The sequence below is a fragment of the Carcharodon carcharias genome, chromosome 1 (assembly GCF_017639515.1).
Source record: "Carcharodon carcharias isolate sCarCar2 chromosome 1, sCarCar2.pri, whole genome shotgun sequence".
In the NCBI taxonomy this organism is placed as follows: Eukaryota; Metazoa; Chordata; class Chondrichthyes; order Lamniformes; family Lamnidae; genus Carcharodon; species Carcharodon carcharias.
The window spans coordinates 67,821,680-67,848,623 of NC_054467.1; the positions used below are offsets into that span (position 1 = coordinate 67,821,680).

The 26,944-nt window shown below is 41.6% G+C and overlaps 1 protein-coding gene and 1 long non-coding RNA gene across 3 annotated transcripts in view; one reads left to right on the top strand and one right to left on the bottom strand.

Moving 5' to 3' along the window:
• The window catches only part of lrba (LPS responsive beige-like anchor protein), a 917,803-nt gene that overhangs the window by 25,480 nt on the left and 865,379 nt on the right, over positions 1 to 26,944 (bottom strand). The gene's annotated exons all lie outside the window — the stretch shown is intronic.
• LOC121284924 overlaps positions 15,438 to 26,944 on the top strand; it is a 47,615-nt gene continuing 36,108 nt past the window's right edge. The window contains exon 1 of the long non-coding RNA XR_005944581.1: positions 15,438 to 15,503. This is a non-coding gene — a long non-coding RNA (uncharacterized LOC121284924). The remainder of the gene's footprint in view (positions 15,504 to 26,944) is intronic.

Sequence of the window (26,944 nt, forward strand, 5' to 3'; positions counted from 1 at the left end):
ACTCTGTATAAATTGCATGTATTTTCTCACTGCTGCTGGTACACAGTTTATCTAGTTGTAATCAGGAAAAAACACATTACACATTGTATATTTAACAGTGTCAGAAGCCGTTAGTCCTGTGTAAAAACAGGGTTATTTTGACATTTCAGTTCTTGCATATGTACAGGTTTATCTGTATCTGAGTGTAGCATATTTTAATGGTGTTCCACACAGTCCATTAGTCATAACTTAAATGTCCACTGGCACAATTTTTTTTTAATATATAGTGCAGTGTACTTCCAGTTTTTTTAAAGTTTTGAAATCAAATTAGAAACTTCCAAGTGTTGGTGTGCAGCTGAAATGATTGGGATGAGCAGCTACTAATTGAGTTTGAGTCATAACAATTAAGTTGCTGTTTTATTACAAACTTGTCTGTCAAGGAATCACAATATGAAAATACAGCCTATGGAGGATGGATAATGGAAATTGCTGTGACTATTCAGCTCCCGATGTATCCCTGACTTTCTTCATTTCGTAGGCACCATGGCTAGGATTACATCACAGATCACAGCTGCAAATGACAGTCCTGTCAGCTAAAGTCTGATCCACAGAAATATGGGACACAATAATCTTTCAATTCACCCATTCTCCTACCTGTTCACATTTTTTTCACGAACAATTACTTCATGTTATTACATCAGCCATGCAACAATTACATTACTAAGCTATAACAATTTATTGAACAATGTGTTTTGACTGCTATGCCAAAATGCTAGGTTTCAATTAAGGTTCAGTGGTAGTCCCACTCAAGAGACTTGAGCAGGTAATCTAGGTTTACACTTCATGCAGCACTGACGGAGAGTTGGTGGAGGTACCGTTTTTTGGATGAGCGTTAAACTGAAGCCCCAGCCCTCTCACGTGGACATGAAAGATTCCTATTCTTAAATAGTTCCTAAAAGGCACTATTTAAAGAGCAGAAGAGCCCTCCAGTGGCCTGGCCAAAATTTATTCCCTGACCATCACCGAAACAGAGTTGGTTATTATCTCATTGCAGTTTGTGAGAGCTTACTCTGCCTATTGGGGCCTACATTACAATAGTGATTAGACCTCAAAAGTACTTATTTGACTGTAAAGCACTGTATCCTGAGGTTGTGGAAGGCACAATATAAATTCAAGTTCTTTCTTCTTTCTTTAACATTATTTGTTTAGAAAGCAATAGAGCCATTATAATGTCAATAATAACAAATAAATTGCAGCTATTATGACATATACGGTCTGCAAATGACTAGCATATAACAATTTATGCATGGGAGGTTAAGGTAAAAATACATAAAACAACACATCTCTGTTTCAAGATTGTATTATTATTACTTAGGATCTAAACAGCTTGGAATAATTTAACTTTGGTAAACAATAACCCTATCCTATATCTTCTTGGTGCCCAAAAAGTATTTGATCTCTTTCACCTCTCATAGCCTTGACTTATGGCCACTTTATATTGGAGCACTGCCTCTGATGGGAGCATTAACTTCAGCAGCATGACTATATAAGAGGTGCAACAGCTACATCAAGAGGAGCAGGCCCTCTTTACAAAGTAACTTTCCTGAACTCCACTACAGGCAGCAACACCAGTAGCACCAGTGATGTTGCCACAACTTCTACTTGCCACGAGCTTAGCCTGTCCACGTGGGGTGTGCGCTCAGTCTGCCTGCATGGGTTAGCAATGCAGTTTCCATTTGGCACTTTCTCAGTCATCGGAAAAACTCAGTGGGCAAAAATAAAGCCATAAACCACAATTCAGTGTGTGTACAGTTGCCAGTTGCTGTCAGTACTGTGGAATCTGCTCTGCAATCTAAATAGGATGACATCCACAGCACCAGGAATTCTCATAATAGGGTTATTTCTACTTGTAATTAAGGGACATTCTAACTTATAGCTAGTGATTTTTTTAACTGTGGTTCTTTTTGTTTTGAGTATTTAAAATCAAAATTTAAAAGAATGAGATTAGAGTGTGCATGGAAAAGCAAAGACTTGAATTAATATGCATGAGAAAAGAATTCAGAACTGCAGCCAGGCAGTCCATATGAGATGTAAAAATTAGACTGAAATCTTGGCTCCCTTCTCAAATTCAGCAACTTTAATGTGAAGACATATGATAGAAATGTTCCCTTGCTTTGATATATCCTGCTCTTGCTCTGATTTTTATGAGTTGATAAAATGCACAACGGGCAACGACCAGGAAATGGGGACAAAATTTCTGCCTTCACGAACTTTGGTGGAAAAAGCAAGTACACAGCAGGTTTTCCCACTTGATACCTCGGTTAACTAGTAAAGGCAGGAATTTTATCTCCCAGATCTTTGCTCCCATTGCTCAAAAGCTTGGGTGTACACTCCCCCACTCCACAGGAAACACCCTGCAGTGTGTCAGCTATCCTACAATTTAACAGAAACCAGTTAAAGAAATGACAGAAAAGCTACAACTGCTCACTTCCTCCCTCCCTAATGACACAAATGCTCAATGTGCTTACTTTGGCACAAAAACTTTAATGGGGCAAAGTTCATTTTGTAGCTTAATGCAACAGCATGAAATACAACCCTATATAGATTTTATGAATCTATAAAAGAAAACTACCACTTCATTTTAAAACCTGGGGAAATATATACCAACAGTAGAAATTAAGCTCAATGAGAAGTTGAGGAATCTGAATCCCAGAACTGCCTGACTTGCTTGCTCCAGAATGGGCCGTATTTTCAGCTCTCAATTGGACCACTAGACAGAGGACCACCTGCAGTGAGGAGGAATAGTTAAAGGAAAGGATAAGTTAATTTATTCCACTTAAATTTATACTTTGTCACAGCTGAGCATGGGGCTATACTGCTGGTAGGAAAATTCCATACCATCTTGCTGTCCCAGGTGAAAAAAGAAGTATGCTTCGTAACATGCTGTGATTGGAGAAATGCAAGGTTGGAGGAGAAAAGATTGAGTTAAAAACTAAGGATATGTGAAACCTTAAAACAAAATGTTCAAATATAACAAAGTGTTATATCAGGAGCTAGTTTTTCTTCTTCTTAAATTGATGTGCACCTTTAAAATGTCTTACATCCAGGGCAGAATTTTTATGTGGGTGCACGGCTGACCTGCTCAAGCGTAAAGTAGTGCGTGATGACGTCAGGTGAGTGCCCAGACGTAATCCTGCGTTCACCCAATATTTTAGTTGGCGGATGCATGCAAAAGTTGGAAGCGCGCCCGCCGACAATTAAGAGGGCAATGAAACCCATTAAAGTTCCAATTGTCCCCGATTTTTCATGGTTAGCAGACGGGCGAATCTACCAAGCGGACTTCGCATTTCTGATGAAACTTCCTCCAAGGACGGGGTGAAGTTTCCGTTATTAAATATAAAAAAAAATGTATGGTCAGAATTTTCATCATGTATACGTTCAGGTGATTGATTCTGATGCGTGGACATTTTTTTTTCCCGGATTTTGAATCTTTATTTATTGGCTTTAAATTCTTCAGCTCCCTGAGGCAGCTCTCTGCCTTCAGGGAGCTTTCATTCCGCGCTCCCCCGCGCCTGTGCTTATGTCAGTGTTTGCCCTCTCTCCGCCCCCACCCCAGCAGTGCTGAGCATTTCAGCGCACGCTTCATGCTGGCTGGCCGTTAATTGGCCAGTCAGTGTGAAATCACGGTCAGGGGCTGATCACAGGCGGTGGTCTGTTCCTAGGGCCACTCCCGGGCCCGCAGATCGCGCCCACATGCCGACCTAAAAATCCTATCCCCAGTGTTTGTGGATGACAAAAGAAACAATTATAAAGATTATCTAAAATAAAACAATGATTCAGATGTGATATCATAATCACTTTATGTACAATTTAACACAGTACAAGATTCAAATGAATCTGGAGGTCGCAGCAATGAATCCTAGGCTTTTGGTGTTAATCACAATTTTAAATTTATGTGTTATATCCTAAGGATGAAACGTGTAGTCAATTGTCCCATTAACCAAAAAGATAAATAAAATTGATGAATTGTTCTTTTGCTTAACTAGTGTGCACATGGTACATATTAAGGCTGTACACAGCTAACATCTGAACACAATCCATTTTAATAATCCTGCGAGCAAACTTAGCAGAGGGATGGGATGCAGTAAAATGTAGAGAAACTTCTGTCAGCCTATTTTGCACACATGTATTAACATCTATATTCTATTTGTATTCCCTTTAATTAATAAACCATAAATGGCTCCTTCCACAAATGTTATGGTTCCTTCCTTTAAGGTACTGCCTGAGTAATGTTCTGCTTAGTTGACACTGCCCAAATACAACATTCAAGATGCTAGTATAACAGTGCTGCAGATACAACAATCAAAGCTAGGTGACTGAAACTGTGTCTGCTGCATTGGTAAATTTACCTATCAGATTGTAGATATACAATTAATTTGAAGAATTAAGAAAGTATAAATACATGCAGATGAAGTCCAAACATGGTGCTTCATTACGTAATTCAATTACCAGTTGACCAATTTCCCTTATGTGAAATAACAAACTGCACCATGAGATGGCATTGTCATTTGCCTGCTGGGCAATGACAGACAAATAGGAGGAGGATGAAATCTTTTACTCCAGATTGATAGGGAGGGGACAGGGAGGAGGTGGAGGGGACAGGGAGGAAGCAGGATAGGGTGGGGCAGAAGGGGAGGTGGAGGAAGAGGAAGGGAAAAGGAGGAGAGGTGGAGAGAATGTGGAGGAGAGGATATGGAGGGGGAGATGGTTCAGAAAGGGGGCAAGGGGGAGGAGGAGAGCAGGGTGAGGGGAAGGGACGGGGCGGAGGGGACAGGGACTGATACAGGGAGAGGAGGAGGGGACGGCGATGGGGAGGAGGAGGACATGGTGGTGGGAGGAAGGGACAGGGAGGAAGTGGAAGAGATGAGGTGTTACAGGAGGGGATGGGGAAGGAGGAGAGGTGGAAGGAGAGGAGGGGGCGGGGAGGAGGGGGCGGGGAGGAGGGGGCGGGGAGGAGGGGGCGGGGAGGAGGGGGCGGGGAGGAGGGGGCGGGGAGGAGGGGGCGGGGAGGAGGAGGGGCGGGAGGGGTGGAGGAGCGGGCGGGGAGGGGGTGGAGGAGCGGGCGGGGAGGGGGTGGAGGAGCGGACGGGGAGGGGGTGGAGGAGCGGACGGGGAGGGGGTGGAGGAGCGGACGGGGAGGGGGTGGAGGAGCGGACGGGGAGGGGGTGGAGGAGCGGACGGGGAGGGGGTGGTGGAGCGGACGGGGAGGGGGTGGAGGAGGGGACGGGGAGGGGGTGGAGGAGGGGGACGGGGAGGGGATGGAGAGGGGCGGGGTGAGGGGCGAGGGGGTGTGCAGGAGTGTAGGGCAAGGGGAGTGGAAAGGAGGGAGAAAGGGAATAAGGAGGGAAGCACAGGGGAGTGGAGGGTTTTGGAGAGAGGGAGGGTTGGATGGGAAAAAATTGATGTGGTAAAAGAAATGCTTATAAAGAGACATTTTATACAATGCTCCATTCATATTAGCAGCCACTCCAGGATCAACAGCAAATGAGGCACTGCATGTGCCCACAACATAACTTCTGACACCATCACTAGTAAACACAAATGGATATGCAAGCAGCATTGAGTACTAAGCATTCCCATTTTTACTGGCTGTCAGCATTGTGCCTGTTTTTTGTTCAGCCATGTGTTTTTTATATTGTTTAGCCATGTGCTTTTTACATTGTTTGTTTGTACAAATTTTCTTCTTACGTCAACAATGATCTTAAAATAGAAAATTTAAAGTTGCAACTGTCACTTCTGAACAAGTGCTCCTGTGCTTTTCAGCTAGAGCACTGAAATGAACCCTGCAATTCTAAAAGAATTCCAGGTTACTACTTATTACCTCAACATATTGCAGATCTGCTCCAGGCAATTCTTCAAAATGCAACCATCAACACCATATTTGTGCCCTGTCGAGATCATGTTCATTTAACAGAATGAAAGTTAAAATCTCCTATATTAAGCAGGATATTGGAATGTGATATAATTTTTTGTCTGTTTTTAATTTTTTTTGTTCATGTATTTGCATTAAAGGAAATAATTGTAACTCTACTTCATCTGTTTATAAGTTGCTTGGACTATATACTAAGGATAGTTTTTTGTAAAATACAAAGGTTTACGTTTTATTGTAAATATGAAACATCTTGACTGCAGTTGCAGAAGTAAGCACGAGTGGATTTATATGCCCAAAGCTGAAGGCTGAAGATTACTGGGCAGTCAAGATCATTTCTGTTAACCCAAGGGGACAATTGTTTGCCTTACAGCCTGTAAACTACTATCAGCATTGGTTTTATTGCACCCTTATATTAACTTTAAAAACAGGAAATGTTTTCACTCATTTTGTGCAGATTATAGCCTGTGCTTTGCAACATAATCACACAACTCTGTTGTCCCCTGATTTTGTCTGCAGATGTCAATGGCTAGTATTGAAAGCTTGTTCCCTGTGAAAGCTTTTCAGGTTGCCATGTTTAATGTTTCAGTGCAAGTGTAAAGCAAATTAAAAATTAATACCGCATGCTTGACTTAGTAGGTTATGTCCTCAGTCTTTTCATGGCCAAGCTGTTTCTTTCCCATTTTACAAACTCCTACAAGCTTCCTTACTTAGTTAACATCTTTCTGGGATACCACATATTGCACTTAAGGTGGGCAACCAATCTCCACTTTTTAGTTTCCTTCTAAAGTCTACTAAGGTGTTCACAAAAGAGATCTGCTGATGACTTCCTCTCTGATATTCCTCTCAAGGTTAAGGAATATGGCTTGCAACTGGACAGACTAACAACATGAGATTACCAACTCAGCAGTAGCCTGCTTTGCAGACCTAAAGCAACAACTTTAAAAAAAAATTCAGTGCATTGTAGAATTGCCATTACTCAGATCTGCAATAGCTGGAAAAATGTTCAATTGCTAAAAATGAAAGGAACCTCCACTGATATCAAAGGGAAAAAATAATTACATAAAGAAACTTTTGTGCCAGAATTGAAATACGAACGTAACCATCAAAACTACCTAAGAGAGGCTGATCCACAGAACAAGCTAGCCAAGTCAAGATTCAAACTGGGACAACAAAAGGTTTGACTGCAGGGCCCCCAGATTGATTGGTGAAAATGTCGGTAAGACGGGTCAGAGTTTGAAGATTTCTGCAGGGAGCTGCTCCTGCAATCACAGCCTGTTTTCTCCCACGTTTGCTGCTGATTGGCTCACTTTTGCCCTATCAGCAACAAACATGGGAGAGAAACAGGCTGTGGTTGGAGGAGCAGCAAACACTGGGAACAGCCCCTCTCCCCCAGCCAATTTAGTGTATGTGAGAGAGAGAGTGAGTGAGGGGGTGAGAAAGCGAGACAGGGAGGGGATGATGGAGAGAGAGAGAATGTGTGTGTGTGAGAGGGAGAGAGAGAAAGAGCACGAGAGAGTAAGTGAGGGTGAGGCGAGGGAGAGACTCTCAGACTCAGACGTTTACAGCACAGAAGGAGGTTCAGCCCCATTGTGTCTGCGCTGGTCAACAAAGATCTGACTACACTATTCCAATTTTCCAGCACTTGGCCTACAGTGCTGGAGGCTATGGCCACGCAAGTGAATATCTAAATACTTCTTAAATATTACAGGAGTTTCTGACTTAACCACCCTTTCAAGCAGTGAGTTCCAGACTCCCAACACCCTCTGGGTGAAAATATTTCTCCTCAACTCCCCTCTTAGCCTTCTACCTCTTACCTTAAATCTATGCCCCCTGGTTATTAACCCCTCTGCTAATGGAAAAAGTGCCTTCCTAACCACCTTATCTATGTCCCTCATAATCTTATGCAGCTCAATCAGGTCCCCTTCACTTCGCTACTCCAAGGAAAACAACCCCTGCCTATCCAATCTTTTCTCATAGCTCAGACCCTCCAGCCCAGGCAGCTTCCTGGTAAATCTCCTCTGCAGCTTCTCTAGAGCAATCACATCCTGCCTATAATGTGGTGACCAGAACTGCACGCAGTATTCCAGTTGTGGCTTAACCAGTGTTTTATACAGTTCCAGCATAACCTCCCTGCTCCTGTATTCTTAGCCTTAGCTAATAAAGGCAAGTATCCCAAATGCCTTCTTAACCGCCTTATCTGCCTGCCTTGCTACCTTCAGGGATCTGTGGATATGCACACCAAGGTCCCTCTGATCTTCAGTACTTTCCAGGGTCTTATCATTCATAGTGTAATCCCTTGCCTTGATAGCGCTCCCCAAGTGCATTACCTCACACTTTTCCAGGTTGAATTCCATGTGCCACTGCTCTGCCCACCTGACCAGTCCATTGATATCCTCCTGTAGTTTACAGCTATCCTCCTCACATTTACCACCCTACCAATTTTCATTTCATTCACAAACTTCTTGATCATACACCCGACGTTTAAGTCCAAATCATTTATGTGCACCACATAATAGCAAGGGCTCCAGCACTGAAACATATTTCCAGTCACAGAAATATCCCTCTACCATCACCCTCTTCTTCCTGCCTCTCAGCTAATTTTGGATCCAATGTGTCACTTTGCCTTGGATCCCACGGGCTCTTACTTTCTTGACCAGTCTGCTATGAGGGACCTTATCAAAAGCCTTGCCAAAGTCCATGTAGACAACATCAAATGCATTACCCTCATCAACACTCCTGGTTACCTCCTCAAAAAATTCAATCAAATTTGTCAAACACGACCTTCCCTTAACAAAATCCATGCTGACTATCCCCAATTAATCCGTGTCTCTCCAAGTGCAGATATATTCTGTCCCTCAGAATTCTTTCTAGCAACGTCCCCACCACTGAAGTTAGACTGATTGGCCTGTAATTTCTTGGCCTATCCCTCCTTCCCTTTTTTAATAATGGGACAACATTAGCAGTCCTCCAGTCCCCTGGCATCTCAGCTGTGGCCAGACAGGAATTGAAAATTACTGCCGGGGCCACTTATATCTCTTCCCTTGCTTCCCTCAATAGCCTGGGATACATCTCCTCCGGGTCTGTGGATTTATCCACTTTTAAGGCCGCTTAACTCACTAGTACCTCCTCTCTCTCAATGTGAATTTCTTCTAATATTTCACAGTCCTCCACCCTGATATCTATACCTGCATCGTCCTTTTCCATTGTGAAGACCGATGCAAAATATACATTGAGGACTGTACCCACGTCTTCTGGGTCTACACACGGATTACCTCTATGGTCCCTAATTAGCCCCACTCTTTCCCTAGTTATTCTCTTGCTCTTTATATATTTTTTAAAAAACCTGTGTGTTTTCCTTTATTCTACCCACCAATGCTTTCTCATGCACTCTCTTAGCTTTCCTAATTTCCTTTTTATACTCCTCCAGGGACTCTGCTGTATTGAGCCCTTGGTATCTGCCATAAGCTTCTCTTTTTTCTTAATGCAAACCTTTAGGTGCCTTGACATCCAGGGTTCTCCTGACTTGGTCCCGCCTTTGTCTTTACAAGAACATATTTGCCCTGTACTCTTACTATTTCTGCCTTCAATATCTCCCACTGCTCTGACACAGTTTTATCTGCAAATAGCTGCTCCCAGTCCACTTGGGCCAAATCGTATCTCATCTTAGTAAAATTAGCCTTTCCCCAGTTTAGAATCGTTACTCCTGGCCCAACCTTATCCTTTTCCATAACTATCCTAAATCTAACTGAGATATTGTCACTATCTCCAAAATGCTCCCTTACTGATCCCCTTCCACCTGCCCAGGCTCATTCCCGAATATTAGATCCAGTACCACCCCCTCCCTTCTTGGGCTTTCTATGTACTGGCTAAAAGGGTTCTCCTGGATGCAACTTAAGAATTTTGCTCCCTCCCTACTTGCACACTAAAACTATCTCAGTTAATATTTGGGTGGTTAAAATCCCTTACTATTACTGCCCTATTATTCTCTCACTTCTCTGAAATTTGATTACATATTTGATCCTCTATCTTTCCCTGACTGTTTGGGGGCCTATAGTACATACCCAACAGTGTATTTGCCCCTTTTGTGTTTTTTACTTCTACCCATATGGTCTCATTTGATGATCCTTCTAAGATATCATTCCTCCTCACTGCTATAATTGATTCCTTGAACAATGTTGCGACTCCCCCCCCACCCCCCCTCTCCTCTCCTATCCCCTCTCTATCTCATCTGAATACCCTATAACCAGGAATGTTGAGCTGCCAATTCTGCCCTTTTAGCCAAGTTCGGTCATAGCTATGATATCATACTCCCACGTGCCTATCTGTGCCATCAGCTTGTCTGTCTTGTTCCTCAAGCTCCTTGCATTAAAATATATTCCTTTTAGCCTTGCTAAACTCACTTCTTTCTTATTTAGCCTCTGTTTCCTCTGCCTTCCAGACTCACTAGCATTTTAACTTCTAATTCCATCTCAGCTTCTCTCCCCTCTGAACTACTTTTCAGGAACCCATCCCCATGCCAATTTAATTTAAATCCACCCCAACAGCATTAGCAAACCTCCCCGCGAGGAAGTTGGTCCCATTTCTCTTCAGATGTAACCTATCCAACTTGTACAGGTCTCATCGCATCCAGAAACTGTCTCAATGCTGCAGGAATCTAAAGCCCTCCCTCCTGCACCATTTCTCCAGCCATGCATTCATTTGCTCTATCCTTCGATTCCTATACTCACTGCTGTGTGGCACCGGGAGTAATCCAGAGATTACTAACTTTGAAGTCCTGCTTTTCAATTTCCTACGTACCTCCCTAAAGTCTGCTTGCAGGACCTCTTTCTTCCTATGTCATGGGTCCCAACATGGACCATGACCTCTGGCTGTTCACCTTCCCCCTTCAGAATGCCCTGCAGCCGTTCCATGACATCCTTCACCGTGGCACCCATGAGGCAACATACCATCTTGGGATCATGTCTGCGCCCGCAGAAGCACCTGTCTACTCCTCTCTCTAACAAATCTCCTACCACTATTGCCTTTCCACACTTCTTCCTCCTCCACTGAGCTGCTGGACCACCCACGGTGCCACGGCCTTGGCTCTGGTTGGCCTCCACAGAGGAACCGTCGCTCTCACCGTTTTCCAAGGCCGAAAAATGGTTTGCGAGTGAGATGCACTTGGGGGATTCCCTCACTACCTGCCTGGTCCCCTTCTTCAGTCTGGCGGTCACCCATTTCCTCTCTGCTTGCACTTTGTTAAGCTGCAGGGTGACCATGTCCTGAAACGTACTATCCGTGAACCTCTCAGCCTCGTGAATGCACCATAGTGCCCCCAGCTGTTACTCAATCTCTACAGCCCGGATTTCAAGATGCTCCAGTCAGAGGCACCTCCTGCACACATGGCCATCCACACCGCCAGGAGCGTCTAGGATTTCCTATATTGTGCAGGATGTTTAAATCATGAGACTGAGTGTCCCAGACATATCTCAACTAAATAGAATATGGACCCTTGGCTCCTACTCAAGTATAGACTAGATGCTAGATCCTCTAGATAGACTATTTCCTCTAGCTGCTGCTGACTGCCTGTCCCAGGATCCTCTTCACCTGTATTGTTGCCTTTTTCCTTTTTAAAAAAAGGTACAACTTTGCTTTTTCCAGTTTCCCTACATATCAATGATCCCCTCGATGGTTCTCAGATTGTGTGGTGAATGCTCATTCACTGTATATTCTCAGGAGAGAACTGGACCTCTAACAGGCAATGCTTGGACGTATCATTGAACTGACAACACACAATATGTTGCATGCTTCATCTGATTAAGTAATCTATTTTCATAATACTAGATATATATGCTCAACATCTGAAATGTAAACAAGTTGAATTTTAGCAGAGCCAGATGATTTTCACACTTCAGAGAAATATAGTCTTTGTTCATCACTTAAGTGTCTCTCTCTCGATCAGTGTTTGCATATTATCACAAGTAAGCCCCTTTCAATACGCTTGCTTTGAAAGGTACTAAGGACCTAATAATGAAGGTTAAGAGCAGGATCAGCAGTGCTTTTTATTTTGACCCGATAAAAGGGTTTCATAGAATGTAAAATATAGAGTAAGACCGTCCTTCCATGTATAAGTACAATTTATTCCCACCCTTGCAAGTAGAGAGAGAGTGTGAGTGTGAGAGAGAGAGAGAGAGAGAGCGAGAGAAAGAGAGAGAGAATGTGTGTGTGAGAGAGTGTGTGAGAGCAAGTGTGTATGAGAGAGTGTGTGTGTATGTGTGCGTGTGTATGTGTGCGTGTGTATGTGTGCATGAGAGAGAGAGTGTGTGCGTGCGTGCAAGAGAGAGAGTGAGTGAGAGGGGGAGGGGGTATGTGTGTGTCAGAGAGAGAGAAAGAGGTGTGAGTATGTAGGTGTGAGAGAGAGTGAGAGAGAGGGCTGTGTGTGTGTGTGTGTATGGGAGAGAGCGAGACAGAGAGAGAGGGGTGAGAGATCATGTGCGCGCGTGTGTAAGTGAGTGAGTGTGTGTGTAAGAGAGAGGAGGCAGAGAGGTGAGTGTATAGGTGCTTGAGAGAGAGACTGAGGGCTTTGTGTGTGTGTGTGTGTGTGTGTGTGAGAGAGAGAGAAGGGTGAGAGCATGTGTGCGCACATGTGTGTATGTGAGTGAGTGAGGAGTGTGAGAGAGGGAGAGGTGTGTGTGTGAGAGAGAAAGTGCTGAGTGTGTGAGAGAGAGAGGTAAGTGTATGTGTGAGAAAGAGGGGTGAGTGTGTGAGGGGTGAGTGTGTATGAGAGAGAGGAGTGCGAGAGAGAGAGCTGAGTGTGTATGTAAGAGAGAGGGTCTGTGTGTGCGTGTGAGAGAAAGAAAGAGAGAGAGTGCGAGAGGAGTGTGCGTAAGGGACAGAGAGAGAGAGAGAGAGAGAGAGAACCCGGAGACTGGGAGTGAGCTGGACACACTCACCCTTTCACACTCTAATGGTTGTCTTTATTACTCTTTTTTAAAATTATCAATTTATTGTTGCGATTTGTTTTTTGCTCAGCAAATTGTTTCTTTTCATGCGTCAGCTCTTTTTTTGAAATTCTCATTTAATGTTGTGCCAAACCTTATCTTTCCAAAATTTGCTTATCAGCCCTCCCCCAGGTATGAAAAAAATTGAAATGTGGCCCCCTTGCCACGCGAAAATGTTGGACAAGCCTACTTTAGCCGATTCAATTCAAACACTTCTGTTCATCAATCAATAGGACAGTTCAAAACTCTCAGGAATAAAATTGCATTCAAAAAGGATTCTAGAAGCTGAATTTAATATACCAGCCTAAATTTGTTGAAGTAATTACAATTTTGTGACTCACTAAAGACAAATATTCTGAAACTGCATATGTATAGAACATATAGCTGTTTTAAACACCAACGTAAAAAAAATGAACACATTTAACCCAATTATGGAGTTAGAGGAGACCATAAACTGAACTAAGAACAACCAGACTGCAGTATGCAGAACACAGTTTAGAGCTTTATAATGCACACCCATTAATCATATATATGTACAATCTGTTTGCTTATGGATTACATTTAAGATTGTTGGAAGTACATAATGGAACCCACTTTCATGAACTACTACAAAACTGTCTTTGTGAACTAGTATACCAGCTCTGAAGAAGAGTCATACATACTAAAAACGTTAACTCTGTTTCTCCCTCCACAGATGCTGCCAAATCTGCTGAGTTTTTCCAGCACTTTGTTTTTATTGATGAATCAGTACCTGTACTATACATTTGGCACTAGCAAATAATTTAATCAATTTTCAAGTGGCTTTATTGGCTACAATGGTTCTCATGAAATAGTCCACAGGCCTTTTGTGGCCAGCTTCCCCTTCATGGATCTCTGGACTTCTATTCACTGTCTGCTTGGTTGTGAGATATTTACCAAGCTGGCACTTAGAAATGCTCCCTCTTATTTACTACTTCTTCCTTCTTCACACCATTACCTCTGGTAACACCAAGGATCTTTCCTTGGCCCCCTCCTATTTCTCATTTAAACGCTACCCCTCTGCGACATCATCCAAAAACACAGCCTTAGTTTTCACATGCATGCTGACAGCACCCAGCTCTACCTCACCAACTCTCTCAACTTCTCCACCGTTGCTAAATTATCAGGTTGCTTATCTGATATCCAGCACTGGATGAGCAGAATTTTCTCCAGTTAAACATTTGGAAGACTGAAGCCATTGTTTTTGTTCCCTGCTCCAAACTCGATTCCCAAGCCAACGATTCCATCCCTCTCTACCTGACAACAGTCTGAGAATAAGCCAGTCTGCTCGCAACCTTGATGTCACATTAGCTTCAAACCTCATATTAGGGGAGGCATAGGCGTAGTGGTATTGTCACTTGATTGGTAATCCAGGGACGCAGGGTAATGCTCTGGGGGACCCGGGTTTGAATCCCACCACGGCATTTGTACTTAATAAAAATCTGCAATTAAAAGTCTAATGATGACCATAAAAAAAACCATTGCCGATTATCAGAAAAACCCATCTGGAAACCAGCTGTCCTACCTGGTCTGGCCTATATGTGACACCAGACACAAAGTAATGTGGTTGACTCTGAAATAGCTTAGCAAGCTACTCAGTTGTATCAAAACTTTGCACCAAGACCACTTATTTCCACCTCTGCACAGTTACCCAACTTTGTCCTTACCTCAGCTCGTCTGCTGCTAAAACCCTCATTCATTGTCTTTGTTACCTCATGACATGACTGTTCCAACCCACTTCTGGCTGGTCTCCCACTTTCTACCCTGTCAACTTGAGATCAGCCAAAAGTCTGCTGTTCATGTCTTAACCCGCACCAAGTCCCTTTCACCTCTCACCTGTGCTTGCTGATTAACATTGGTTCCCGGTCATGCGATAGCTTGACTTTAAAATTTTCATCCTTATTTTCAAATCCCATCATGGCCTCAGCCCTCCCCATTTCTGTATACCTATCCAGCCCCACAACCCTCTGTTCCTATCTATGTTCCTCTGGTCTGCACAGGAGTGCTGCTTTGTATGCATTAGAGTGCCTAAATTGGAGTTTGGTGAGTGACGGAGTTCTAAGGGTTAACTTAATTTAAGGGTGTAATTTCTATCTAAAGTCTAGTCTTTAGCAAGTAGGAGAAGTTGAGGTTTAGACCAGCTTTAAATCAGGGAAATACAGGCTCTGCTTGGTGCTGCAGCCAGTTAATTAGACAGCTGGCTTAAACTGGTTTTCAGTAGCTTGAGTCAGGGAGCATAAAAACAGACGTTCTCCAGTGCTGCTTTTGTCTGCACTGGAGTGCTGTTTTGTGTGCATTAGTGTGCTCAAGTTGGAGTTTGGTGAGTGAGGAAGTTCTGCAAGTAGGGAAGGAGGTGATCCTTTCATTTTCTACCTTTCCTCAGCCCCGAGTAGTTGTCTGTTACTTTGCTAAAGGGGAAGCCCATAAAGCAACAGGAAGTCAGAGAGAGAGCCCACTAAGCAGAGGAGAGAGAGAGAGCTGGGAGTTTACAGATTAAATCTTGAAGTGACATCACAGGAATCCCATAAATTGATTGGTTGGTAAGTATAGGGCTTGCTGGATTCGGCACAGAGGAAGCGATTGGTGAGTGACAGGTGAGTTATATTATATTATAACTTTCTGTCGTGAACACTTGATATAAAATTTAAGGTATGTCAGCGCAGCTCAGCCATGTGGAATGTGCACCCTGTGAGATGAAGTTCCCCCGATGACTACATCTGTAGGAAGTGACACCAGATGTAAAAACTTGAGCTCCAGGTTGCGGAACTCAAGTGGTGGCTAGAGTCACTGTGGTTTATCTGCAAGGCTGCAGATTACATGGAGAGCATGCTTAGAGAGGTGGTCACACCGCAGCAAAGAAGTACACTAGCAGAGAGGGAATGGGTGACCGCCAGAGTATCCAAGAGAAACGGGCGGGTAGTGCAGGAATCCCCTGAGGCTATTTCGCTCTCTAACCACTTTTCCATTTTGGATACTGGTGTGTGAGATGGTTCCTCAGAGAACTGTAACAGAAGCCAAGTTTATTCAAGGAGATGAAAGTGACATTAACTTTGGAATTTTAAAAATCTGTCTTGGAAAATATCAGGTCTCAAATTTAGTAGAGGCTTCATTGGCATCAACCACAGGAAAAGTCTGCTAGGAGCATGATATAGAATCAAATTTTGCTATTTTTTCACTCCATAGTCACATTCATAATGATGGAAAAAGAAACATATAGTTTTAATCTCCCTCATTTGCATAATTTTATCTAACACAAAAAGTCACCTAACTTATATGCATACAATAGAGCGTAAAAAATACTTCACAGACTACAAGTGTAATCAATTTTTCTCTAAAACAACCCAACTCCCCAAATTATGTCAAAATGCTACTATTCTTCCTGATTCCTCCTTCTATCAGAACTCACTACAGTGTTCATAAATGATGAAGAAACAAATAAAATGTTGGAAAGTATAACTGAGGGTGTGATTCCTAAGTCGAAGTAGGTGATGCTGAAGTTGTATTTGGACCTTTTAAGGCTGTTATCTGGGGTACTATTTTTCAGTTTTGATTTCTATACCATAGGAAAGAAAGACTTCTGACAAAAGACTGTTTATCTTAGAACTTTACTTTCTGGAAAAGACAACAATGGGGACATGGGAAATAGAGGATTCCTTTTGGGATGTTCCTCTATAGAGAGAATTTGGATACATACAGATGCATAAGTTAAGATTTAGGGATGCGGTTTAAAGTTAAAGGTATTGAAAGATGATAGAAAATTCACAGTTTTTTAAAAAAACAGATAGAAAATCAGGAAAGCCAGAATTAGAGGAAATTTCAGTGCAAATTGGAAATTACATTGCATTTTTTTCTTACATTGTACAAGGCTTTGACCAATATAACTTACAAATCACTGCTATTGTGACAAATTAGATACAAGATGATGGTAACACTGCCTATACCTCCAATGTCACGGAGGCTTCTGGGGCTGGAGGAGACTGCTGAGGTAGGAAAGGGTGAGGCCATGGAGAAATTTGAAAACAAGGGTTAGAATTTTATAGAAGATGCTGCTTAGCCAGGAGCTAATATAGGTCAGCGAGCACAAGGCTGATGGGTGAACAGAACATGGTGTAAGTTAGGATATGGGCCACAAAGTTTTGGATGAGTTTGAGTTGATAGAAGTTGGAATGTGGGAGTCTGGCCAGGAGTGTGTTGGCATTGGCTAGAGATAACAAGGGCATGGATGAGGGTTTGAGCAACAGATGGCAATAGTGTTGATACACTTGTACTTTTCACTTCAATTTTGCATGAGCAATAAATGAGCCTAGCATTGTTATAGTTCTCCAATCCTTAGAAATTTCATTACCTTTTTTGTTTCACATTGTACAATACCACTACCGACAAAGCTTTCAAAGGAAAAACAACTACTATTGTGGCAAAAGCAAAATACTGAGGATGCTGGAAATCTGAAATAAAAACAAAAATGCTGAAAAACTCAGCAGGCCAGCAGCATCTGTGGAAAGAAACAGAGTTAAGATTTCAGGTCGAGTGACCTTTCATCCAGACTGTTCTGTTCTGATGAAAGGCCACTCGACCTAAAAAGTTAACTCTTGTTTCTCTCCAAAAATGCTGTCTTACCTGCTGAGTTTTTCAGGCTTTTTTGTGTTTATTGCTACTGTGGCAAGTTAGATACAAGATAATAAAATCCTGGCAAAACTGCCTACACTTGCTAAATGGCATAGTGGTTCATCTGATTGTTACATCCAGGTACTTTGGTTGCAGAAGGATTTGCTCAACTTTCCTTTCATATTAACTGATATAATAATTGTTTGGGACCTGATTCTGTTTCTCTAACATTAATCAGAATTGATAATATCTATGAAAATACATTCCACGTGAAAAGGAGAACGTGAGAAAAAAAATAAAGTTTTGTTTGTGATCGCAGCAGGGTCTCTTATTTACGAAGGGGTTGACATCTAGCTTAGTCCTACTCATCTTTTTGTCAAGTTCCACTACCCCAATTAATGTATTTTCCTCTCTGGAATGCTGCAGCAAAAAGTGTTGGGATGAGACTGCAGTTTCCAATCACTTAGGTTCTGATTTCATTCATTCCGTTGTGTGTTGCTTCTAAGCAGAAGCCTGGCACTTGACCCATAGGAAAGGAGTGAAAAAGACACTGGGTTGATAGTTTGATTAAACAGTTCTATTTGAACTAGCTTTAATTTACTGCATTGAAGCTGACATACACTATTTTGTTATGATGTGGCAACTGATGTGTACCAGGCAGATCAAATCCACCAGGGGAACTTGAGCATACAGTCACAATGGTTTTGCAACTTGTATTTTATTTCGAGATGCGTGCCCTGAATTCAGAAGTAATAAGTCCACCAAGAGTTGAGATTTTTTTTTCAGAAAACTAAATTAAACATTAACAAAAGAAAGGATTTCAAGCACATACATAGGTCTACAAATTACTACTATAATAACTATGCAAATTCTCCACACCTCACATTCTAAAGCTTCAGCCATGTTTACATATTTAGCATTTCAAATCTAGCTTCTTTTTGCTGAGTCAAAGCCTCCAGGCTAGCTGCCTCCAATTCAATTAAATCACACACACACACACACACTATCCAAACCCCACTATTAACCTACTTTTACAATAAATCATAATAATATTATGAGAATTATTATATTTTCATGACAACTTACAAATAGCATTCACTTGCCTCTTTGGCTGGATGATGATGAAAACAATAACTTAGATTTATATTGTGCCTTTAATATAATAAAACATCCCAAAGCACTTCACAGGAGCAAGTATGACACTGAGCCACATAAGGAAATGTTAGGTCAGATAACCAAAACCTTGGTCAAGTTGGACGGTTTTCAGGTGTATCATAAAGGAGGAGAGCAAAGGAGAGAGGTGGAGAGGTGTAGGGACGGAATTCCAGAGCTTAGGGCTCGGCAGCTGAAGGTGTGGTCATCAATTGTGGAACAATTATAATCAGTGATGCACAAGAGGCCACAACTATAGAATCACAGAATCTTTACAGGGTAGAAGGCAGCCATTCGGCCCAATGAGTCTGCATTACCCCTCTGAAAGAGTATTCTACTGAGTCCCACTCCCCTGCCTTAACCCTGTAACCATGCACATTCTCTCTTTTCAGATAGCAATCCAATTCCCTTTTGAATACTTTGATCGAAACCTGCCTCCACCACCCCCTCAGGAAGTTCGTTCCAGACTCCAATCATCCTCTGGGTGAAAGAATTTTTCCTCACATCACATTTACTCCTTTTGCCAATTGTTTAGAATCTGTGCTCTCTAGTTCTTGATGTTCCCTTCAGTGGGAACAGTTTCTCACTGCCCTGTCCATACCCCTCAGGATCTTGAACATCTCTAACAATTCTCCTCTCAGCCTTCTTTTCTCCAAAGAAAACAGTCCCAAACTCTCCAATGTATGCTCATAGCTACAGTTCTTTATCCCTGGAATCATTCTTGTGAATCTCCTCTTTACTCTCTCCAATGCCTTCATAATCTTCCTCAAGTATGGTGTCCAGAACTGGATGCAGTACTCCAGATGTGGCCTAATTAGTGTCTTACACAAGTTTCATATAACCTCCTTACTCTTGTACTCAATGCCCCTAATAATAAAGCCTAAGATACTCCACGCTTCATTAACTTCTCTCTCAACACGTCCTGCTATCTTCAATGGCTTATGTACGTATATACTGAGGTCCGTCTGTTCCTGCACCTCCTTTAGAGTTTCTCCCTTTATTTCATACTGTCTCTCCATATTCTTCCTGCCAAAATGGATCACCTCACACTTCTCTGCATTGAACTTCATCTGCCACTTTTCTGCCTAATCCACCAACATGTCTATGTCCTTTTGAAGTTCAAGACTATCCTCATCACAGTTGACAACATTTCCAATCATGGTATCATCTGAAAATTTTGAAATAGTGCCCTACATGTCACAGTCTATGCCATTAACATATATTAGGAAGAGCAAGGGTCCCAACACTGACCCCTGGGGAACTCTATTACATATCTTCCTCCAATCTGAAAAACAACCATTCATCACTATTCTTTGTTTCCTGTCACTCAGCCAATTTCTTAATCAAGTGTCCACTTTCCCTTTTATTCCATGAGCTAGAATTTTGCTCACATGTCTATTGTGTGGCACTGTATCAAATGCCTTTTGAAAATCTATATCTACTGCATCGACAGCATTGCCCTTATCAACCTTGTCTGTTACCTCCTCAAAAAACTCCAGCAAGTTGGTAAAACATGATTTTCCCTTAATGAATCCATGCTGGCTTTCCTTAATTAGCCTACACTTGTTTAAATGATTATTGATTTTGTCTCGAACTATAGCTTCCAGAAGTATCCCTACCATTGAAGTCAAACTGACTGGTTTGCAGTTGCCGGCTTTATCCTTGCACCCCTTTTTGAACAAGGGTGTAACATTCACAATTCTCCAGCCCGCTGGCACCACCCCTGTGTCTAAAGAAGACTGGAAGATTATCACCAGTGTCTCTGCAATCTCCACTCTCACTCCCCTTAGTACCCTTGGACGCATCTCATCAGGTCCTTTATCTTATCTATTTTAAGTAAAGATAGCCTTTCTAACATCTTCTCCTTCTCAATTGTAAATTCTTCGAGTGTACCAGTTACCTCCTTTCTCACCTCAACAGATGCAAAGTACTCATTTAATACCCCTTGTGTTTTTACTGTCTCCATGAGTAAGACCCCTTTTTATTATAAACAAAAACAGAAAATGCTGGAAAAACTCAGCAGGTCTGAAGCATTTTGGAAAGAAAAGCAGAGTTAATGTTTTGAGTCAGTGTGAAACATTAACTCTGTTTCTCTCTCCACAGATACCATCAGGCCTGCTGAGTTTTTCCAGTATTTTTTGTTTTTATTTCAGATTTCCAGCACCTGAAGTATTTTATTTTTATCCACTATTTTATTTCTAATCAGTTCTACACTTTCTTTTACCACCCTTTTATTATTTATATGCTTATAGAAGATCTTGGAATGCCCTTTTATGTTAGCTGCCAATCTCTTTTCATGCTCTCTCCTTGCTTATTAAAATTTTTTTTCACTTTCCCTCTGGCCCTTCTATAATTCAGCCTGATTCTCCATTGTATTTTCTTCCTGACATCTGTTGTACATGCACTTCTTCATTTACATCTTCACCTCTCTGTCTCTTGTCATCCAGGGTGCTCTGGATTTATTTTTCTTATCTTTCCCCTTCAAGGCAATATACCTTGACATTGCCTGCAATACTTTTTCTTTGAAGGTGGCCCATTGTTCAGCCACTGTCTTTTATGCCAACATTTGATTCTAACTCATTCGCATTCTCATCCCATCAAAGTCGCCTTTCCCCCAATTAATTATCCCTGCTCTGGGTTGTTCCTTGCCCTTTTCCATGACCAACCTAAACCTGATACAATGGTCATTGTCTACTAAATGCTCTCCCACTGATACTTAATCCACTTGGGCCAACTCATTCCCCAGAACCAGGTGCAACAGTGCCTGCCCTCTCGTTGGACTGGAAGCATACTGGTGCAGAAAATTACCTTGAACACATTCCAGGAACTTATGCCTCTCTTGTCCCTTTGCACTATTCCTGTCCCAGTTTGTATTTGGATAATTGAAGTCCCCCATTATAATCACGCTATAATTCTTGTACCTGTCTGTAATTTCTTCACAAATTTGTTTCTCTATGTCCCTTCCATTGATTGGTGATCTATATACTACATCAATCAATGTTATTGCACCTTTTTCATTCCTTACCTGTAGCCAGAGAGATTCTGTCCTTGACCCCTCTGGAACATCCTCTCTCTCCAGTACTGTAATGCCATATTTAATCAATATTTCCACTACCCCCCATCCCTTTTGCTTCCTTTCCTGTCTCTCCTAAACACTTGTACCCAGGAATATTTAAAGACCAGTCCTGTCCTTCTTTGAGCCAGGTCTCTGTTATAGCAATAATATCATAATTCCATTTGTCAACCTGTGCCTGTAGTTCACTAATCTTATTAACCACACAACGTACATTACATTAGCCCTGATTAGGCTTTTTTACTTTCCCCCTTACTTTGACCCCATCTGCCTACTCTAATTCTATCAAACTCTCTAAGTATTCTATTTATCTTGACACTACTCTCTGAAATATCCTCCATATCAATTTATACTTCTCGACTTCCCGCGTCAGTTTTTTTCCACTCTACTCTGAATTTCCCCTCAGGTTCCCATCACCCTGCCAATCTAGTTCAAACCCTCCCCAATAGCACTAGCAAACATTCCCACAAGGACATTAGTCCCAGTTCTGTTGAGGTTTAATCTGTCCCCCTTGTACAGGTCCCATCTGCTTCAGAACCATCCCAATGCTTCAGAAATCTAAAGGTCTCCTTCCTACTCCATTCCTCCAGCATAAGAACATAAGAAAATAAGAAATAGGAACAGGAGTAGACCATTCGGCCCCTTGAGCCTACTCCACCATTCAATATCATGGCTGATCTTGTGTGTCAATTTCCACATTCCCACCTAACCCAATAGCCTTTGATTCCCTTGCCTATCAGGAATCTATTTCTGCCTTAAAAATATTCAATGACCCCAGCTCCACCACCTTCTGAGGCAGAGAGTTCCAAAGTCGCACAACCCTCTGAGAAAAAATTCTCCTCATCTCTGTCCTTAAAGGGCGACCCCTAATTTTAAAAGTGCCTCCCAGTTCTGGACTCACCCACAAGAGGAAACATTCTTTCGACGTCTACCTTGTCAAGGCTGTTCAGGATCTTGTATACTTCAATCAAATCACCCCTCACTCTTTTAATCTCCAGTGGAAACAATCCCAGTCTGTCCAACCTTTCCTCATGAGACAACCCACTCATTTCAGGTATCAATCTAGTAAACCTCCTTTGAACCTCCTCCAATACATTTACATCCTTCCTTAAATAAGGAGACCAAAACTGCACACAGTAGTCAAGATGTGGTCTCACCAATGCCCTGTATAACTGAAGCATAACATCCTTACTTTTATGATCAATCCCTCTCGTAATAAAGGATAACATTCCATTAGCCTTCTTAATTACTTGCCATACCTGCATACTAACTTTTTGTGACTCATGTACTAGAACACCTAGATCCCTCTACACCTCAGAATTAAGCAGCCGTTCTCCATTTAAGTAATACTCTTTTTTGTTTTTCCTGCCAAAGTGAACAACTTCACATTTTCCCACATTAAACTCCATTTGCCAGATCTTTGCCAACTCACTCAATCGATCTATATCCATCTGCAGCCTCATGTCCTCTTCACAACATACTTGCCTACCTATCTTTGTGTCATCTGCAAATTTAGCTACCATGTCTTCACTCCCCTCGTCTAAGTTATTGATGCAAATCGTAAAAAGTTGAGGCCCCAGCACAGATCCCTGTGGGACTCCACTTGTCACATCCTACTAATCAAAAAAAGACCCATTTATGCATACTCTCTGCTTTCTGCCAGCCAGCCAATCTTCTATCCATGCTAATATGTTACCCCCTACACCATGCGCTTTTATTTTCCATAATAATCTTTGATGTGGCACCTTATCAAATGCCTACTGGAAATCCAGATACAGTATGTCTATAGGCTCCCCTTTATCCACTGCGCATGTTACTCCTTCAAAAAATTCCAATAAATTGGTTAAACATGATTTTCCTTTCACAAAACCCTGCTGACTCTTCCCGGTTGCCTTGAGCTCTAAGTGCCAAGCTATAACCTCCTTAATGATCAATTCTAATAATTTCCTCATGACAGACATCAAACTAACTGGCCTATAGTTTCCTGTGTTCTACCTCCTTCCCTTCTTGAATAGAGGGGTTATATTTGCTACTTTCGAATCTAATGGAACCTTTCCAGAATCTAGCGAATTTTGGAAAACTAACATCAGCGTATTGACTACCTCATAAACCACCGCTTTTAAGACCCATTGGGACCCAGAGTCTTGCCAGCCCGCAGCTCCATCAATTTGCTCAGTACCATTTCCCTAGTGATTTCAATTTCATCAAGTTACTTTCTCCCATTCACCTCCTGATTTGTAGCTTTTTGTGGAATGTTTTTTGTAGCTATTAGTGAACATAGAAGCAAAATATTTGTTTGTTTATTCCGCCATTTCCTTATTATCTACTATTAACTCTCCACTGTCATTCTCTAGAGGACCAACACTCATTCTTTTCCTTTTTAAGTACCTGCATACTGATTGTTTTCATGTAATCCTGATGAATAGTGCTGTGAATGTGACCACGGTTATTATATCCATAGAGACCAATGACTTATTCAAAAAAGAAATTTGAATTTCCAGTTAATAGCTGAAAGGATATGACAAGATTTCATGTTTTAAGACTTCTGCAGTGACTAACAAACTAAAGCACTATTGACTAAATATTACTTTTGGTAGGCAGCTGATATTTTAAACTACAGGATAGAACTCCACCTTTTCTTTTAACACAACTGAAAAACCCACTTCATAGGTATGCTTTACACTGTTCCTTAGGTAGACATTCACTATTTCCAGAACCAGTCCAAAGTGTTTCTTAGCTCCCAAGGGTTTACTTCTGTTTGTTCCCTTTCCCAGCTTGGTAACTTTTAACCTCAGGGCTGTCTTTCATGGTGAGAGTTTTTCCTGGAGTTTCTCTCTCTAATGCATAGCTAGGTGAATCTCCCAGCCTCATTTCAAAGCATCACAAATTTGTGTCTTTCCAACTGAGTGTGAGTCCCAGTTAGAGGCTTTTGGTCTCTAGCTGCTCTTTCTCTCCCGGATCCTGGCAGACAGATCTGTGTCTGAGAATTTCTGGAATATCTTGAAGTTTTTCCCTCTCAAAGCCCATCTCCATGGTATCCATGTATCACATGGGCCTTGAATCCAGGCAGAGATGCTGATTAGCTATACTTTAACCCCAACTCTATTCTATCTTGGAGACTAACATTCTAACCCACTGTAAATACAGATGCTGCAGCCAAGTGAGTGTCTTACACCTTCTTCTCAAACTGGGCCTCCCTTTAATTTTTAACGTCCACATCACCTAAGCCTGTTGCCAGGCAGACTTCAAACCAGGTCACATGACCCCGTGCTTTTAAGTTAGGGTAAAGTGAACAGTCCCAAAACATAATTTGATAAACTTACTATTTGTAACACCACAAATCAGAAGTCTTGAAAAAGTGCAAATGTAACCACTGACAGTAATGTTTTTTTTCTAATGTCAAGTGTTCAGAAAATTCTAAAAGCTCTGAAGATGGAACTTAGAGCTTCAAATTTTAGAGAACAATTTCTTAGCCAGAACAAATGAGCGTAAGTAATTCTGGTTGTGTTCAAAACTTATAGATCTAAGAATTGTTCTAAAATATACACACAGTGGCTAATAGTAGGTTACAAGGTTCAGATAGCATGACTTGTATCATCCTAATTTTAGGATCTTTGTTGCTTGTTATCTCTCACTTTTACTTTCAAGCTTAGGCACAAGCTTCTTTCACCGGAACATGCATCTTTCTCTCTATTTATTTGGCATGGTTAGAAAACCGTGTACACATCCCTGTATATGATAAATCGATATTTTAGGAATGCTCATTTACATATGTTGTAGCTTTTGTTAAATATTTAGACACTTTACAGATACCTTGATTTAGCTGTTAACATGAATAATTGCATATAATCAGTTATTCACTGTGCTATGTACTAGCAGCAAAGTCTGCCAGTTTAAATGCTAAATTTATGCATGTCATGTTCTTAATTTCAAAACTAATGTTGGAAAAGCTCATTCTTCACAAGACTAAGTGTTGCACGTGCAAACTAAAAAAGATTAAATTAAATCTGGTGCAGAAAAATTGTGCGAAAATGTTTAAAAATTGTTTTTAGTTTGGTAAGATTGCCTTTTTAAAAACAAAACATGCATGTGACGTGGAGGAAAGAAGTATATTTGCCTAAGCTTGAATGCAAATCTATATAATTTGGCAATGAAGGATAATCAGTGCATGGTTTGCTGACTTTGAGAATTCTTCAATGTGAGTGGCTGCTTGAGTTGCTTGATGACATTGCTGCTGTTGGATACCTGCAGATCCCCTTGACTTGGCGCAAAGCACAAATTACTGTTAGGAAAGATGAAATCTATGCCACAGAGATCACTAGACCTTTGAGAATTGCTTTCTTCAGGGTCAGCGATGAACGCTGTGACAACGCCACTGATCGCAAATTCCAAGCCAATATTCTTTGTCATAGTGGCTTGCTAGGTTATTTCAGGGAGCAGTTAAGAGTCAACCACATTGCTGTGGTTCTGGAATCACAGATAAGCCAAATAGGGTAGGGATGACAAATTCCTTCCCTAGGAGGATATGAGTGAACCAGGTGGGTTTTTATGAAAATCCACTAGTTACATGCTTACCATTACTGGTTGTATTGTTTTATTCCAGATTTATTTAATTAACTGCCATGGTGGGATATGCATTCATGTCTTTAGATCATTAGACCAGGCCTCTTGATTACTAGTCCAGTGACATAACCACTATGTTATATTCCCACTATTTTGTATGTCCATTTCCTTAATGACTGTAAGGGAAGTGATAAATTGTATCCTGGACTCAATACCATGGAAGTGTTTATGTTCCGTCTGATTTTAAAGGGCCCAACTAGTATCCTGATGCTGCAGTATGGGTCTTTGACACTAGAGGCCCTTCATGAACTACTTAATTATTAAATCTCTTTCTACAGGTAAGAATCTGGCAGCTACAGTATTTAATTTATTCCACAGGTGCCAAGGATTGAAAGCTAAGGCTTGCTACAGGTCTTGGAATATCATTAGTCCAGACCTCTGATTTGTGGAATTTTCCATTGCTGTTATGTATATAGCGGTCATCATCATCAAACTTTATTTCAAGTCAATTAAAGACATGATTTCTGATGCAGAAAACTTCAAGGAGAAGTCTTTTCATACACAAATTTAAACCAGCTGTACACTTTTACTGAAATCAACGTAATATTCAGCAGCTGTTCTTGAAACTTGTGCTTTTAACAC